Raw genomic sequence first — 18,347 nt, 5'->3', positions numbered from 1 at the left:
AATTGCAGTTGGATTGCATTTAAGAAAAGCTATCATTGAGCCCATAATAATGCCAGGCACTCTCCCAAACATGTTCTATACATTATAACATTTAATCTGTACAACAAGAGCCAGAGGAATGTATTATTATCACCCCAGATTGATGGAGAAAATTAAGGCAAAAACCAGTTAAGTACTTTGCCTAATACCAAGCAGCTAGTAACTATCAAAGGAGGGATTTGAACCCAGACTTTGGCTGATTTCCAAGTCCACCAGTTTGGCTACTGTTTCCTAGCTTCCCTTGCTTTTTGCTCCATGCACCACATTTCTGATGTTTCCGTATTTGCTTTCTGGTTAATGTTTACTCCCTCCTCCCTAGTACACCACGTCAAGGGTGTGGCATGGGCTTTTTGCTTCCTGAATGTTCGTTACTCAGTTTAAACTGACTTTACTCTCTTCCAGGGGGACTTGAAAAGTGACAGCCTAAGACAAGTAGGGAATGGAGAGCTGACTCCAGTGCACTACTGGCTACTGTGTAGGATTTTGATTGTATCGTTGAAGTTTCTTTGATGGCAAAATGGACCAAACGTGATCTATGCTTCAGATGGCCCCAGAGGACCTATAGGAAACCCCCAAACACCCAGGAGGGGTCACTGAGGATAAATGGATTAAGGAAAGGCCATGACTCATAGGACTAGTGGTGGTGATGGTGGGGGGAGCATTTTGGATTTTTTATTTTTCTATCGTGAAATCAGTGCAGAAGAGGGAATGTGTGTTTTGGAGTCAGAACCAGGTCTGTAGGATGACCTTGGGCAGCATTCTAGACATTTTGGCCCATTTCAGACTCCTCAGTGGGGGGAAAAGGAGATACCAATATGCCTTCTGAGGAATCTGTTGTGCATTTATGAGATTTTCATCTCCGAAGCACCCAGCAGATACCTAGCACATTGTAGATGCTCCCAAAACCGAGGCAACAACTCTTTCGAGAGACTGAGCTTGGCTCAGTCTGAGATCCCAGGTGGTCTGGGGTTCCCTCTGAGCCTAGATTCTAAACCAGTGAGTGAAACTGGACTTGTCAGCTCCTTTGCCAATTCAGCATCCTAATGTGGGAGACAGAAGTCCTCATTCCACTCTGCCTTTTATACATTCTGATAAGAATCGCCAGGAAATCCATGTAGTGTGCTGAAACTCTAACCTGCTATTAGATAACTCTTTTGTTTTCATAGTGAAAAGAAAAGAAGGAAGGGAAGAGAGAAAATGAGAAAAGAACTCAGGACGGTGGTTTCCAAATTTGTAAAGCAGGTAAGATTGGTATTTGGTACTTTTTGGTCTTTCTTTTCCCTACCCCTTTAGTCTCCCCTAAAAAAAATAAAAAGAGGTGGGGGGAGTATATTAAGGCCCCCCACTCCCCATCCAGAGAGAGAGAGGGAAGGAGAGAGAGAGGGAAGGAGACTCATCCCTCCCATTATCCCTCCAATCGTGCCGGAGAGAACTGCTACCTTTCCTTTATGCCCACTGGGCTACAGTTGTCTCATCTGTTGGAGTGTGCTTACTAGCAGCTGCCCCACACACCTGCCAAGTTGTTAGAGTGGTGGGGAAACAGCTAGTACTGGACTGAGATGAGGAGATTTCCTGGTAGAGGGAAGGAGCACGGGGCAGGAGTGATGCAAACCCGAGTCTGATTCAGCCGTTGACAATAGCAGCATTGTGACTTCGGGCAGTCACCTCACCTCCCCGCACCTCGGGTTCCTCATCTTGCAATGAGTGAAGCAGAACCTGGCACCTGTGCCTCTCCTGCTTGGAAAATCCATGGGCTCCTGTGGGTGAAGGCACCCGGAAAATTGTGTGCTCAGGACACAGCCGTTTCTGCCACTGTCTGAGGCCAGTGTCACCTTATGCTGGCCTTTTGTTTTGCTTTCTTTTTAGTCTTTCTCCACAGTGAAGCAACGCATGTGAATCCCCTATCCATGTGCGTTTCTAGCAGCCTCAGAGGTGCCTGTGGGTTATATCTATCCGAGGCCTCTAACCAACCCAGATTCAGCGTGGGTGTAAGACAAAGTGAGTGTGAGCTCTGGGCGGCGAATGCACACTCCACCTAGGAGAGGCAAAGGAACTCAGAGCTGATAGGAGTTAAGTCCAGTGTGGCCAGATCTGGTTTTTCTTGTTCTTTTATTTTTAAGATTTTATTTATTTATTATGAAAAACACATTGAGAGAGAGGCAGAGACATAGGCAGAGGGAGAAGCAGGTTCCATGCAGGGACCCCGATGCGGGACTCGATCCCAGGATCCCAGGATCACTACCTGAGCCAAAAGCAGATGCTCAACCACTGAGTCACCCAGGTGCCCCCCAGATCCGGTTTTTCAAGGAAGGCAAATGATCTTGAATTTTTTAAAAAAACATAAAAACTACCATCAAAAAGTTGTACTGGCTCAAAAATATTTGTGAACAATTGTAAATAACTGTCTTTTTAAAAAGGCTGTAACCCTAACCTAGTGCACCTGCTCTGTGTTTACACTTTGGGGCCTGAAATCTAGAGAGATGAAGAAGGCTTCTTGCTTGGCTGGTCGGCACCTGAAGCGCAGAGCGAGGGCTGTCCGCTTTGGATGAGGCACCTTTCATTCTTTCTAGCTACACCTAGGTCTCCTGAGTTCCTGGGCAGCGCCCGTTCTATCACACTGGGCTTCCCTTTTTCTAGAAACGAAATAAAAGAAGAGAAGAAGAAATAGGGAGAAGGAAAGAGGGAGGAAGGAAAGAGAAGAGAGAAGGAAGATCCTTGATTAGCACCACCTAGTGAGTGCCCAGCACATCTTTCAGAGGAACACAGGCAAGTACCCCTTCCTCCCACTTGTTCCAGCACCCCCATTCATGCTGGACAGGGTATGGCTGTTGTCCCCGGGCACAGAGCAAAATGCATGCGACCCCCAAAGTCCAACTTGTGGGACATGATGTTGCTGTGTTGCTAATCTCAGGCACTGAGGGAAAAGTTTTTAAAGAAGGATTGGAGGAGTGGCTTCTGAAAGCCTTGCAGGGTTGGTTGGATCTGTTCTGGAAGCCCTGCCAGTGTACTAGGTGAAAGGGAAGTTGATTGTAAAGCACTTTGGATATTATCAAAGGTTATTAAAAAACACCCTACCTCAGTGTGCCTTATTCGTGATACAAATTGGTTGGGGTGGGGGACACCTGGGTGGCTCAGTGGTTAAGCGTCTGCCTTCGGCTCCGGGTGTGATCCCGGGGTCCTGGGATCGAGTCCCACATCAGGCTTCCTGCATGGAGCCTGCTTCTCCCTCTGCCTGTGTCTCTGCCCCTCTCTCTCTGTGTCTCTCATGAATAAATAAATAAAATCTTAAAAAAAAAAAAGTGGGATGGGGTGGGGGGAGGATCTTCCTTGCCTGGCCCTGGACACATCTGCCTTCTCTGAGGCAAGTCAGGGGGTCAATTCAACTTTCTTGAATTTCCTTCATTACTCTTACTGGCTCTCTGCTGCAGAGGCCCAGCTAGGAAGCGCATCATCTTGAAGTCCTGGATTGGCCGTCTGGGGTACCCCTGCCTTTGTCTCAACCCTGATTCTTCCACTCACTGGCCATGCAATGTAACTTCTCTGAACCTCACTTTTCCTCAACTCTGAAATGGGAATAATAATGCATACCACTCAGCCTCAGTGAGGCAATCAGAACAAAATAATGAAGGTAAACACCTACCCCAGGATGAGGCACACGAGACGTTGTCAACAAATGATGGTGATGGTTGGGAGAGCAGTGGTCTCCAGAGCTTCTAGAGTCTCAGCGGAGAGCTGTGAGAGGCGGTGCAGCCCGGCACCCCAAAGGGTAGGTTCTGGCGCCAGCCTGCCTGAGTTTGAATATCCTGAATCCACTAGGTCAACGAGGTACTTGACACTCTAGTGTGTCTGTCCTCGTCCATGAGGTGTAGATAACAGTACCTACCTTGTGGGTTTGTTGTGAAGATTGGCAGAGCTGACCCTGTGAGGGGCTTGGCATTCCATGCACCATGAGTGCTGAATGGGTGATACCTGTTATTGCCCAGACCAATGCGTGGGCTCAGCCTTTGTCACTAGAGGCAAAGTAGTTGCCCCTTATGTGTGGGGGATACATTCCAAGCCCCTCAGTGTTTGCCTGAAACTGAGGATAGTACCAAACTGTGTATATTTTATGTTTTTTCGTCTCCATCCATGGCTACGCCAAAGTGTAATTTATCAATCAGGCACAACAAGAGGTCAACAACAATGATAAGAAGATAGAGTAGGGGTTTCTGGGGGGCTCAATGGTTGAGCATCTGCCTTCAGCTCAGGTTGGGGTCCTGGGATCGAGTCCCACCTCTGGCTCCCCACAGGGAGCCTGCTTCTCCCTCTGCCTGTGTCTCTGCGTCTCTGTCTCTCATGAATAAATAAATAAAATCTTATTTTTTTTTTTAGAAAAGAAGATAGAGTAATTGTAACACTATGCTGTAATTAAAAGTGATGTGATGTGGTCTCTCTCTCAAAATATCTTATGCTGACCTCACCCTTCTTCATCTTGAGATATGACACGATGAGACGCCTACTTGATGAGGCGGAGTGAGGGGAATTGTAGGCATCCTGACATCATGCAGCGTGGACCTTCTGAATATGTGTCAAAAGGAGCAATATCTGTTTTTTTTTTTTTAACCTTTTTATTCATTCATGAGAGACACACACAGAGAGAGGCAGAGACACAGGCAGAGGGAGAAGCAGGCTTCATGCCGGGACCCGGATGCAGGACTTGATCCCGGGTCTCCAGGATTAGGCCCTGGGCCAAAGGCTGCGCTTACCCGCTGGGCCACCTGGGCTGCCTACAACATCTGTTTCTGAATGGCGATTGACCGCAGGTAACTGAAACCTCAGGAAGCGAGTACAGGAAAGTGGGGGGGGGGGGACTTTTGTACAATCTAGAAAAAGACAGAACCCCCTGAGCTACTGCCCAGGGAAGTGAAGCACATTCGCTCAGGCTTTAGCCTTGTGGCTCACGTGCTTCACAATGGCCCACCTTCCAACGTCCTCTGTGCCTCACCCGGGATCCTTCTCTGGCATCCAGGGTCTGTTCTGCCCACGTGTTCAGCAGGGCACACGTTTCAGAGACAAAAGTCCTCCCCCGCTGCCACCGCCCAAGGAATAGCTCCCAACCAGTGATTGACGAGAGCACGGGACGGCTCCCCGGGATAACTCTGCAGTGCACATTCTGGAGCGGCTCCGGGCAATCCCCAAGAGGAGGGAGCCCTGGTGCCCACTGGCTTGATGACACAGCATTCGTTGATTGCCTTTCCACCCTGTCCCCATTCCCCCTTGAGGTTCCCTGGGATCGTCTCCAAAGAAGTTACTTGCACCTGAATCCTATTCCCAGGAACCAAATTGTGACAGATACAAACCGAAGAGCCCAGCTGAATACCCCAAAGTGCTATGATGTCTGTACAGGCTGCAGGTGCCAGGAATCCATGGGTGACACCCGGAGAGAGGCCTTTCTCCCTGGCTTCCCACAGTGGGAAACTGTTATTCCTCTGGCTACTGGAGATCTGCGCTCCACGAATCTGCCCACAGGTCCTCTTCTGGGAGCTTCCTTGGCAATGTCCCTGGAGGCCAGGAGCCACGGTGGGCTGATGCAAGAAGCCAGGATGGTGTCTCTAGGCTGCTCCACGTCAACACGAGCAACTGAACAAGAGGAAGCACACTCCATGCAGGCAAATTGGAGCTTTCCCTCCATTCTTTTGCTTCTTCTTTATAATAGGGTGTAAAAATGGAAAAATATGTCAGCCTTTGGCCCCTTCTCTGTAAAAAGATAAAAATTTTTTAAAAGATCGTAATTTAAAAAAATAAATAAATGATCGTAATAATTAGAACAGTAAACCGAGCTGAGAGAAGTCTGTCTCATGCAAATGAAAGACTATTAGATGCCCTCCTGGACCAGATAAGGAGTTGGTGGGGTGGAAGGGAGGATTTAGAAGTGCTGCTTCGGCACTGGGCAATTGGTGTGCGAATAAGTCAAGTTCTAGCGCAATTTTCCATGCAAAATAAAAACACAGAAGGAGAAGGGGAGGCGGGGAACCCGCACAAGACCCTCAGAGTCAGCACTGACCCTCAAGCATTCATTGGAGAAAATGAATGTATTACGGAGACAAATGTGCCTTCTCCCAGAAAGTCACTCCACACCAGACAAACACACCCTCGGTTTGACCCTTCCTTTGCACACTGGCCCAGAGTTTGAACATATAACAGAAGACCAGAATGTGGGAGAGGGTGGTACCCAGGCCCTAAAAAAATCAAGGAGATTAAAGAGCAGCTTTCCTTCGAAGAAATTTAAATTTTGTAACAAATCGGGGCCTGGACAGTTTGGAGGAGCGCACAGAACACTCAGAACCCCCTCCTGAGGCTCTTCCAAAACCAACACGGTCATTTCCAACCACTCACAGGTGTTTTTCCTCCCAAAACAAACACAGAAACAAATATTTACAGAGTTATGAAAATTCAACAGAAGTCACCTGGACTCAGAGCTTCCCCCACCTGTGCTCAAGATCTCTGGCCCCGGGATTATTAGCCAGAATGTCACACCTAGTTTCCATGGTGGGACAGGAAACCCTGGGGCCCCGAGAGAATTTGTTCCCAGAATGTATTCATAAGAATAAATGCTCTCTTCTCAAGAAAGTGTTTGCAGCTCCGAGGGAAGAATAGCTTTCAGACAAAGGAAACGTCAGTGGCTTTCCCCCCTACAACTGCCAAAATTTGCAACACGGCCCTTGAAGAGCGCATGACCATGTTGTGAATCGATCCATCACGTTCATCAACAGCCCCGAGTGCGGTGCTGGCTGTTGTGTCGCTGACCACCTTGAATAATTTTTCATTGGGCTGTTTCTGGGAAAGGCCCCCTGTTGGCTTTTCCTGAGTGTCCCAGATGTGAACCGGATCTCAAAATTAGGAAATGCGGCTGGGGAGGGGTTGCCGTCCACACTGCTATGTCACCCTTTGGCCTTCTTTGGTGGATCTAGAAGGACCAGGCAAGCAAAGGATGTGGATGAGATATGGGGGGAGGGAGGAAAGGAAAAGACAGGAAGGGAAGGAGAAATGAAATAGGTGTGGGAACGGGGAGGAGGCCAAGAAGAGAGGAAGGAGCAGGAAGGGAGAGAATGGAAAGGGGAAAAGAGGGAGAGAGGCGGGAAGGGAGAAAAAGAGAACGAAAGAGACCCAGAGACAGAGAGAGAGAGACAGACGTAGATCTGCTGCTGTCAGACCCTCACTGGTTTCTACCAAGGAGCCAGATAGCCGCTCAGTGAAAAGCTGAGATTAAGCTCACAACATAATTTCCATTATGTTAATGTTGCTTTAAAATATATTGCACAGAGTGCTGCAACAATCAAATTATCAATTATAATGTCTACTCAGAGTAGAAAAGTGTTGCAAACAGAGGGCTGATTACTGCTTCAGTACATCCAATCTGCATACTCATTGTTCAGTACAGGGAAAACAAATTATCTTGTGTTGGCCCCAGTTCAAATTTAATTAAATGAGTGCAAAGCAATTATAATAAAGTACAATAGTGTAGTAATGAAAGGAAAATAACTCATTAACCTATTAATCTTTATTTATGTTCCTCTCAAATAACTATGTAATTTCTTTATCACCGCATCCCATAAGAAGAAATAGGGTCTCACTGCTTGTGGCCTGGTTTAACAGGTTCTATTTGGTGAAGATGCCTATGCGCCGACCATTCATACCAACTTTCCTTAGCTTTGGGGCCACCTCCCAACCCTTCCATTAAGCTTCCTGCCCACGTATAATGGACATGGTCTAGACTGAGTGCTTCTCTTCTGGTTGAGAGACAGCCTGATGCTTTGAGTCTGAAGAGCTACCAATAACTCACTCTTCACAGTGCTTTCCATTTGACAATGTTTTTCACATATATGATCTCACTTAAGTCTTGTGACAACAGTGGCATCATGACTGTTGCTGCTTTATGGATGAGGAAAAGGAGTTTTTTGAGTTGCTAAGCATTTTGTCCAAGCTTTGAAATTCACCCATAGTAGATCCAGGATTTTTATTAAGTCCATGGCCCCTATATCCTCCCGTTTCCCCCACTGGAATCTCACTACTCAAAGTACGGTCCAAAGACCAGCAGTGTTGTCACCACCTGAAAGTTCGTCAGAAGTACAGAGCCTTGGACTGCACCTTGGACCTGAAGAATCAGAATCTACCAAGATTCTTTAATGATTCAGATACAGGTGGAAGTTGGTAAAACACGGACACTGCTGGATACCACAGGGCCTTTCCTGAGAGACTTGGACAAGTGCCCCCCAGGAGATGCTTTTCTGGAGCTCTCATAGCAACTATTTGAGATGACCTTGAGGGATTCAGTGTTCACTCTGGCTTCTACTGGGCCTGTCACCTGAAGATACAGCTGGAGGTAGGAAAAGCAGAAATTGTTTCTCTCTGCAGTCGCACACCTGACCCCCAAACCCTCACCCCTGCCTTCAAGCAGAGTTTAGAAGAATGGAGAGGAAAGAGAAGGGAGAAACTAAGGAACTATGGCAGGAAATGGACACGTGTTAAGCTTCTTTGTTCCTGAAGATTTTTCCATGTGTCATTTCATTTAATCTTCATATTTTGTTTAGATGAGATGACTGAGAACAGGTTTAAGTGATGTGCCAAAAGTCACCTATAAGTGACAGGAAATTGTATTTGACTTCTAAGTTTACACTTCCACTGTATGACATTTCCTCAAAAAAAAAAAAAAGAGAGAGAGAGAGAGAGAGAGAGAAAGAGAGAAAGAAAAAGAAAGAAAGAAAGAAAGAAAGAAAAAGAAAGAAAGAAGAAAGAAAGAAAGAAAGAAAGAAAGAAAGAAAGAAAGAAAGAAAGAAAGAAAGAGTCAGAGGAAGGAAGGAAGGAAGGAAGGAAGGAAGGAAGGAAGGAAGGAAGGAAGGAAGGAAAGAAGAGGAGGAGGGAAATGAGGGAAGGAGGGGGAGGGCCAGGGAGGGCCGGAAAGGGAAAGTAGGAGAACAACATGAGGTCAAAGGGTGGTGTGGTAGTCATCAGTGCTGCTCACCAAACATCTCCAGATATCTCTCTGAGGTATCAGGGGGATTATATTTCCTACCCTTAGGGAGTAGACAGAAGCCACAGGGATAGTTTTGGTTAATGAACTGCCAGCAGAAGTTTCAAGTTTCATTTCTAGGTCGGACATTTCATTGCCAATGGGCACCTTGTAGAGCTCCCGCCTCCTCTCTGCTGTGGCAATTGGCAATATTCAAGAGGGTGGCTAACACCCCAGAATGAGCGGGTACACTCACTGGAGACCCCTGCCAATCTGTGATGGACTTGTGATGTGAGTTAAAAAATAAGCCTTTGTTTTCTGAGCTGCTGAAATCTGAGGCTGTTTGTTACTGCAGCATCGCTGAGCTTATCCTGACTGTTACAAGTGCCGATCTGGAAGAAGCAGGAGGGAGGGAAACATTTAACACTGTAAGTGCCCTTTCCTCAGTGCACAACCCTGCATTTTTTTTCCACTCAGGACTCACAGCCTTCTTAAGACAGAAGTTAAGACATGGATATTCTTAATGACATCATTCTTAATTATCATTTATTTTATAAATAATGTATGGAAGACATAGCCATGTAAGTGCCCTGCCCAAGGTCACCAAGTTACTAAGTGGCAGCATCAGGTTGGAGCATAGGTCACCTGCTGGTTAATCTTTTTTCGACACAGGTCATTTCCTTCAAGAAAGGACTAGAGCCCCATTCCCTGACCTCTCCCCCAACTCAAGGGCCACGTTAGTACATCTAGTGCTGTACTCATGCTTCCCTCCATCCCCCACTCAGTGGGAATGCAAAACACTGGGCAAAAATCAGTCCAAAGGAAAACAGGTCATGCAGTTGCCTGCAGATGACTGCCCTGGGTCTGTGCTGGGGGCAGAAGAACCGTGCAAAGTCCAGAATGATACCCTTATTGTGGTCAACTGCAAGCAACTCCACTGTGCAGTGTTGCCTTGTCTTTCTTATGATCATTTTGGGTTGTCTGCAGGATAGAAGGGCAAATGTCAGTGATGACAGGATCATTCTTTGTAAGGTGACCTCAGAAATATTTAGTGCTATTTACGTACAGTAAAATCTCTCTTTAGTAGCTTTTACTTAGTCCATTTACCAAATTAACCACGCTCTCCCTTCTGTCTATAAAACACACTTCTCATGCCTCCAGTGGCTGGAAAGTTCATGGCCAGTGGGTTACTTTTCAGTGTATTCCTGGTCCTGCTTTCTATCTGTTGAGTGCTGTGTTTACTAGAAGTCCATTCCCAAACTTGTTTAGTTTCTAGTTATACATGTGATTGTGATGATGTATATTAATACCATGTGAACAGCAAAGGAAAGGGATGTTTCTGTGAAAACTAGATTGGAAGCTTTGAAAATATTTTTTTAAAAACCCACTACAAAGAGTGTTGGTACATTAAAAATTGAGGAGACACACCTGGTGGCTCAGCTGCCTTCAGCTCAGGCTGTGATCCCAGGGTCCTGGGATCGAGTCCCGCATTGGGATCCCCACAGGGAGCCTGTTTCTCCCTCTGCCTATATCTCTGCCTCTCTCTCTCTGTGTCTCTCTCATGAGTAAATAAATAAAATATTTTTTTAATGAGGAAAATTGTGAAGATCTATATGGGAACTGTCATCAAAATACTCTTTAAGCCTGCTAAGGTTTCACATACCATTTTAGAGAACATGAAACTGAAAGTCATAGATAATGCATTGTGGATGAGTTTTATGCAAGAAGGATAATCTAGAATTCTCAGCAATCTGATGCAGCCACATAAAAGGAAAAAAAAAAGAGGCCAAATCCTACATCATATGCTTGGCAAAATAATATATGTGTTTTGTCTTTTAAAAAGAAGTTAAATATTTAAGGTCAATATTTTTTTAATCATTCCAAGTTTCAATTTTATCTATTTGTCCCAGTTGCTTCTGATAAAAGAACTTTCACATTGCTACTTTTCATGTTTGCCATTTGCCCATATACCCTTTATCCCATTGACATACTGTGTTATTTTTAGGTGCAAAGTATTTCACATATTCTGTCTTTGGTGAACTTATTCAACACACATTTTTTAAACAACTGCTATATGCCACACTGGACTGGGTGTGGGGCTAGATGAAGGTAATGATAGAGCCCACAGTGTTTGGGAAAACAGACTTTAAATACAAAAGATTCATCATTTAATGATAATTGGGATGTATCGTTGAAGAAGGGAAGGTTCACTTTGTCTTCATATAATTCAGAACTGGTCAGGATTTCCTATTTCTGAAGGGTAAAGTAAGTGTTGTTTAATAAATGGGCCAGGAACTTTCCTCCCTTGGATGCAATTTTTAGTGTAATGTCTTTTTTTTCTTCCTGATTTATTGAGGTACCATTTACATACCAAAATTGGGTATATCGTGTACATCAAAACAATTGTATATGTCAAAACGGACTTGATGTGTTGATAATCAGTTTCTTTGGGCTGAATGAGGCCATCTTCCTTCCCTGCCCCAGACTGTGATTCTGGGGCCCCTTAGGATTCGAAGCAAGTTCTCTCACTTACCTCTTTTCTTCATTTCTTCTTCTTCACTTCTGTTCTCAGGTTTGCCCCTGAGAATGCCCTGCACCCTTCTTCAACCTACCCTGTCCCCAGGAAGCTGATCTTTAAGGACCCTATCTGCTAGCTCCCTGGCCCTGCGCCTTCCAAGCAGATGAGGCCATTTGAGTGTTTGGAGGCAGGCTGCAGGGTTTATACACCGTCTCCATATCTGCAGAATTGCCATGTATTGGTTGTATCTCTTTCCAGAAAGTCACAGCTCCTGCCAGGCAGCCTTTTCTATATAGCTAATCTCTGCATCCAAGATCAGCAAACCTGGCTGAGACTAAGACAAGTTGGGTGGCTAGGTGCAAAAGTCAAGGAAGTTGGGACCATTGGGTCCATGCATTATCCCGGCCCTGATGTAACATATTTCTCTAACAGGCCAGAGTAAATATTTTAGCTGCTGCAGGCCATACAGTCTCTGATGCAACTATTCAACTCTGCCTTTGAACTGTGAAAGTAACTGGCAGACGTTAGGTGTGTTTCAATAAAGCTTTATTTTCATAAACAGGTAGTGGGCCATATTTGGCCCATGGGCCATAGATTGCAAACTCCCTTTCTAAATGAGACAGTTGCCCACACTGCTAACTCTGGGGTACAACCCTGTCTCTTATGGCTTCCTTTGACCCTGCTCGCATCTTTGCAAACAATCCCTTTACTAAGCTCCCCTCGAATTATCCAAATTGAGTGTACCATCTGTTTCCTGCTAGGACCCTAATTGATGCACTTGGCTTTGCATTTCTCCAACACAGGCTTTAATTGCAAAGTAACAACAACAACAAAAACAAAACCAACAACAAAAATGGAGATTATGACCAATTACTATGTGGCAGGGATGTGGTGCTTTACATGTATTCATTCATCCCAAATATGATAGAATATTTCACAAAGTTACAATACGCTCTTAAAGTTGGCTGGAGCTGAAATAAATAAACCTTTTTTTTTTTTTTTCTTGGGGCCTGGAGTCTCAATCCTGCTGCCCTACTTGTCCTCTTCTAATGGAATGGAGGTCTGTTCTAATTAAACAAGAAAACACATCTTTTCACAAGGGGAGAACGGAGGGCATTGTACTCTGTGCCTCAAAGAAAGCATGCTTTAATAAGAATCCTTTTATAATCCCTGCTTTTATTTGTTGCTTCCCAAAGCTTTTGCTGGTAATAAAAGGATTGTAAAGTTGACAAATATAAGCAGGGACAAAGAAGTTTGGGGAGATAATGCTTTAGTGAATGGGCAAGTATTTGAAAGTGTATTGATCCCACAACATGTAGAAGATGATCATGAAAAGCTAAGGCTGCCATCAGGGTGATGTTTCTATTACAAAGTAAAAGCCCCTCCAGGCAAGAGCATCTATTCCTTGTATGATGTAGAATTATGCCCAGTGCCGAGGAGAAAAATAATTCAGGCCAAAATGTAGGATTTGGTATCTGAAGATCTGGGTTCAGATGTGAATGCGATGCATTTCTAACCTACTGCATGATCCTATATAATCAGCAAATGGAGCCTCAGCAAATGTGTTGTGTTCCATGATGGGCACTGTATGGATGTCTGTTCTCATTCTACCATCATCACTTTCACCAGCAGCTCTCATTACTCCTTCTGGCAAGAGCCATCAATTTTGAGGTTCCAACACGTTCTACTCAAAAGCTTTACACTTTCAGTGGGGCTCCATTCCCACTGCAAGGATAGAACATGTGGCCAGGCCTGGGCCAATGTACTGCATCCCTCTGGCCCCAGAGACTGGTTATTTATATACACATGAGTCAGTTAACCTCTAAGACTGAGATGCAATGAATGATCAAAAATGGGCTGTTCTTTTCCACTAGAGCAGACAGCTGGAGCTATTGAGCCAAAATGAGGAGCCTGAGGTTGAAATCCACAGAAGAATGTCACAGTAGAATGATGACATTTTTCAAGCCCCCAAGATAGCCTTACCTAAAGCCAACCTTGATGGGATGGGTTGGAGAAAACTATAAAGTTTCTACACTTCTCTGCATCCAAAATTTTTGTGGTTTTGCACATTCTCTCACTGAGAGCATCTAGAGATGGGGATTATTTCCTACCCCTTGAATATGAGCTGGTCTCATGACTTGCTCTGGTGAAAGCAATGCAGCGGAAGTGATGTTGTACACTATCACTCTATCGCAGAATCCTGCTGCCATATAGTGAAGCCTGGGCTAGCTTGTTGGAAGGTGAGAGATGATGTGGAGGACAGCCAAGCATCCTAGCCACCTGCCAGAAGCCCAACCATAATGAAGAGTAGATGAATGAGGGGGTCCAGTGGACACCACGAGAACCATCCAGCTGAGCCCAGCTCTAATTACTGAACCACAGATTTTGAGCTAAATAAATGGTTATGTTAAGCTCCTATATGTTGAGGTGAGCTATCATATACCGAAAACTAATATACACAACCATTCCTCTGGATTTTTCACTTACGCCAATCAGTAATTTATCTTTTTGTTTTGGTCAGTTAAGATTGGGTTTTCCATTATTTGAAATGAAAGGAATCCTAGTACAGTAAAGATGTGGCTCCGTTCCCCAACCAGATACCATTGCTAGGGATCCTGTCTGTCTGATAGGATGCAATAGTGAGTGAGTGATCAATACATTCTTAATGATTGTGTAATAATTGGCAGGTTCTCAAATCACATTTTGAAGAGCAAAGGGTATCTTTGTTCTTGATTCTCCAAAGTCATCTGTATGGGGATCATACTTAACTTGTCCTAACTCCTCAGCAGGAATTTGGAAGATATGAGTCTTCTCCAACCATCACCATAGGTGGAAACAGGTAAACTTGAGTACCTACCTAAGGTATCCTCAGTATCTAAGAAACAAACCACCTTGAGCCATCTTCCTCAAGGGAATTTGGAAAAATCCAAGGCTCATTCTATCCTCTTTGCTATAGAAACCTGAAAGAAAGTATCATTTTTTTCTTCCTAATATAAAAGGCAGGTACTTTTTCTAGGCAAGAAGCCCAAATCCACCTGCCCTTCTTTTCCTTTAGGACTCCACCCATTCCTTGCTGTAACTTGATGCGTTATTCCTATAACTTATTTTCTTTAAAATAGAAAAAGAAAAGGAAAAAAAAAACTAAGGCAGAGACTTCAGAGGAGTCATATTCCACTCCAGTAAAAAGATGGAATCTACCTGTCTATGGCAGAGTGGAATCCACCCACCAATTCTTACAAACTATTGACAAACTGTATGAGTGAGTATGTGTGTGCATGTGTGTAGGGAGAGAGAAAGGACACCATTATTTTTATTCTTTAATCAGAGGATAACCAGACTTTCTCTATCCCAAGTGAGTTTACATTTTAAGTTCTTAAATGGTTGCTTTTTCTCAAATCCACAGGCAAAGGTCAGAAGGAAGAAGACTCTGTTGAGGATAGAAAAGAGAAATATACTCAGTGGCTAGAGATAACTTCTCTCAACCCAGGAGTCAGGCGAGGGCATCTCTGGCTGACATTTACCCTTCCCTCTAAACTCTCTCAGGCCTCGACAGCTCCTACTCTTTCCTTCCTTCCTTCTCACTTCTCCTCACTCAGAGGCTCATCTCTTGCCTGAAGGCTCAAGGGAAAGTCCTAGGTAGTGAACACCATTCATGCGAAAAGGAAGACATTGGTTCAACTGGTCCATCTCCTCCAAGTAGACAACTGGCGTGGTGTCTGCTGGTTGCCAATGGTCAGAATGAGGCCGGAGACCATTCAAACCTCGCTTCCTTGTTAGATTGCGAGTCTGCAGAGCAGAGAAAACGCTGTATTGGGAAATCCAATGCCAAAGAGAAGATATTCAGAAGGTAAATATATGCACAGAGTGGAGGGGTGAGGGGCAGGTAAGCTCTGAGGAGACAGAGAAACTGGTGTGTCTAAGGGAGAACAGCTGGAGCTAAGGGACAGCAAAGTGACAACACCTAAGAAGCAATAATGCAAAGTAGGGTGATAAAGCAGAAAGTAGCGAAGAGCTTCATTTCCTGTCACTTGCCCCATTTCCTGTATTATAAAATGCAAACTCCATAACATTGTCTTATGATCTTGTGTGATTGACACCCCCTGTCTCAGCAGCCTCTTCCCTAAAAAGGCTCCCCCTTATTCCTAGCTGCATGGACCTTTAATGTCCTCCAACATGCCAGACTTGTTTCTGCCTCTGCGTCTTGTCATTGGCTGTTTTGCCTGTTGTGGCCGGCTCTTCCCATCTGTCAAGTCTCAGTTCAAATGTTACCTCCTCTGAGAGGTCATCCTTGATCATCTTCTCCAGTATAGACCTGCTGCTGCCCATCACTTCCTACCTCACTACTCTAGAATGTTCTCCTTCACTGTTCTTCACACAAGCTAAAATCATCTTGTTCATGTTCCTTCTTTCTTTCTGCTAACTTGGGGCTTAGTTCACTCTTCTAGCTCCTCGAAGTGTAAAGTTAGGTTTTTATTTGAGATCTTTCTTCTTTTTTAATATAAGCACTTACTGCAATAAACATCCCTCTTACTACTGCTTTTGCTGCATCCCTTAAGGTTTTTTTTTTTTTTTTATTGTTGCAATTGGAGGTGTCTTTGTTGTAGTAGCTAGTACTACCCACCCTAGCTAATACACCAAAGGAGTCTTGCAGATGTTTTGTGAGGATCAACCAGGAGACACACATATCACAGCTTCTCTGAAATTCCTTTTTCCCATAATTCATTTCTCCTGGGCCTTGGAATATGAATTCCAGCTGCTCCATCAACCAAAGGCTAAAACCATTTTCTCTGCTGAGCACAAAGTCTTCATTCATTAGGGTGATCTCCAAACACATCCATCCCCTGGTGCTCATTTCCTGGCCTGGAAGTGTGTGAGGAGCATAGCACTCCCTGGATTTATATGCTCTATTACCTGTATTAGTGAGAATGCTGGGCTGCAGCCATTCATCATCTACCAGCCCACCGGACAAAATGATTCACTCTAGACTTAAAGGTTGAAGTCGATTGAGTATCGTTTTAACTGGAGGGAAAGGCACTTCCATAAAATGGCAAGAGCTTTATGGCAGAAAGTTGTATTAATGACCCCACTTCAGTGCTTATCAGGAGGAGGTCATATAATCCCTTCCCGGAATTACATGCTGGCCAGTTCAGATAAATAACACAGATCTCCACCATTCATAATCCAAAATGTTAACAATTAATTTCCGAAATCAATCCTGAAGGGAGCTGGAAGCCCAGATCGTTGGGCCCAGACAGGCCTTGCTTGGTGGATTTCTCATGAGTCAAAATTTAAACCTCAAACTTGTAACGAACTGTTGTCAAGACACAGCTGACTTAGGCAATCAAGATAACATTATTCAGCAATAACGTGGGTGAAACATACTCTAAGTGTGAATTAATAAGTCGGCTGACACCAGGTCCCAGATGTTTCCTACTCTGGCAATATGCCCAAAGTGATGATAAGCAGATTTACATACTTAACTAATATGTTTATTTAAAGGAAATTTCCAAATCCAAAATAACATCCAGATTTCTTATTTGGCTGCAGATCAAAAGACATCCTATCAATAAAGACAGAATCCAGGATAAACCTTTTCAACATCTGCTTAAAACCAAACAACAGATTTGAGGGTTTTGGTAAAACTTAATTGCAGGCAAATTTTACTGCCTCTTACATAAATATATATTTTCATGTCCCGGGGGTGGTTCTGACCTCATCAATTCTCATGTTCACAATATACAACATTGTTCTTTTACCAGCACCAATAGCTCTGCCTTTATGGAGCCTTCCAGTCTCAAGGTTTTCTTCTAGACTGGAGGATGAACAGACTTTCCCCCTCATCAGGAAAGCAGACTGAAAGTCAGAGGCGAGAGCAAGAGCTTGGAATGTTGTAGAAAACAAAAATCTGTTCCTCTCCCAAGCAGTTAGTGCTTTGTTTTTCCATAATTACTAAAAAAGCATTTATTTGGTTTCACTCTCCCTTCACTTTAGAGTGATGCTCTTTTGAGTCCTGATCTTTTTCTTTTCGTTGTGGTGGTGGTGGTTGAGTCCCTAAGGGAAAGCTCAGTAACTGGATGAAAGCCTTAATAGATCTCTACCCTTGGTAAGGAGATGATAATGGGATGGGTGTCAGCCATACTAGCTCATGACCCTTCAGTGTGAATGAGTTCACTTTTCCTACGTATTAAGTGCTTGAAGTGGGACCAGGATGGTTGGGCACTGAGGCATTTTTTTCCTACCTAGTGGTCAGGCTTGTAATTGAACTAAGAATGTGCTTCAGAAATTCCCTTTGCCTAGGGATCTGTTTAGCGTCAGAGCCAATATTAGCTGCTTGACCCTGGGGCAGGGAGATTTGAAGAGTCAGAAGTCATCCACCTTTGCTCTCTCTCCATCCTTTGAATTCAGTCATGTAATATTTGTGAGTCTAATCTCTTCATAGCCAAGATTGGAAGGATAGGTTGGTGGGAGCATTCAAAGAAATACCAGCTAAAACACAGAGATCCTATTTTCCTTCTCTTAATTGGCAAATATTTCTAAATACCTCATTCAATTATAGTTCAGATTTTTTCCAATAATAAGTGATACCATAGATAACAATTATCTAGTATGAAACAGGTATCAAAAGCCTTCAAATCTGTCTAGCCTTTGATCCAGAAATTCTACTTCCAGAATGTATCTTAAGAAATAATTATGGGAGAAAAAAAAAAAGAAATAATTACAGGGGCACCTGGGTGGCTCAGTCAGTTGAGCAGCTAACTCTTGGTTTCAGCTCAGGTCATGATCTCAAGGTGGAGAGATCCA

The 18,347-nt window shown here is 44.2% G+C and overlaps 1 long non-coding RNA gene across 1 annotated transcript; it reads left to right on the top strand.

Annotated features, from left to right (window-relative positions):
* Positions 1-449: 449 nt before the first annotated feature.
* Positions 450-2,805, top strand: LOC140596212 (uncharacterized). Its single transcript, XR_011998247.1, has 3 exons — positions 450-514; positions 1,206-1,281; positions 2,677-2,805. It is a non-coding gene; the product is annotated as an uncharacterized lncRNA (long non-coding RNA).
* Positions 2,806-18,347: the final 15,542 nt, after the last annotated feature.

The sequence above is a fragment of the Vulpes vulpes genome, chromosome 2 (genome assembly GCF_048418805.1).
Source record: "Vulpes vulpes isolate BD-2025 chromosome 2, VulVul3, whole genome shotgun sequence".
Classification (NCBI taxonomy): domain Eukaryota; kingdom Metazoa; phylum Chordata; class Mammalia; order Carnivora; family Canidae; genus Vulpes; species Vulpes vulpes.
Note: the sequence above shows the minus strand (reverse complement) of the source record. Positions and strands in the feature narration are given on the sequence as shown.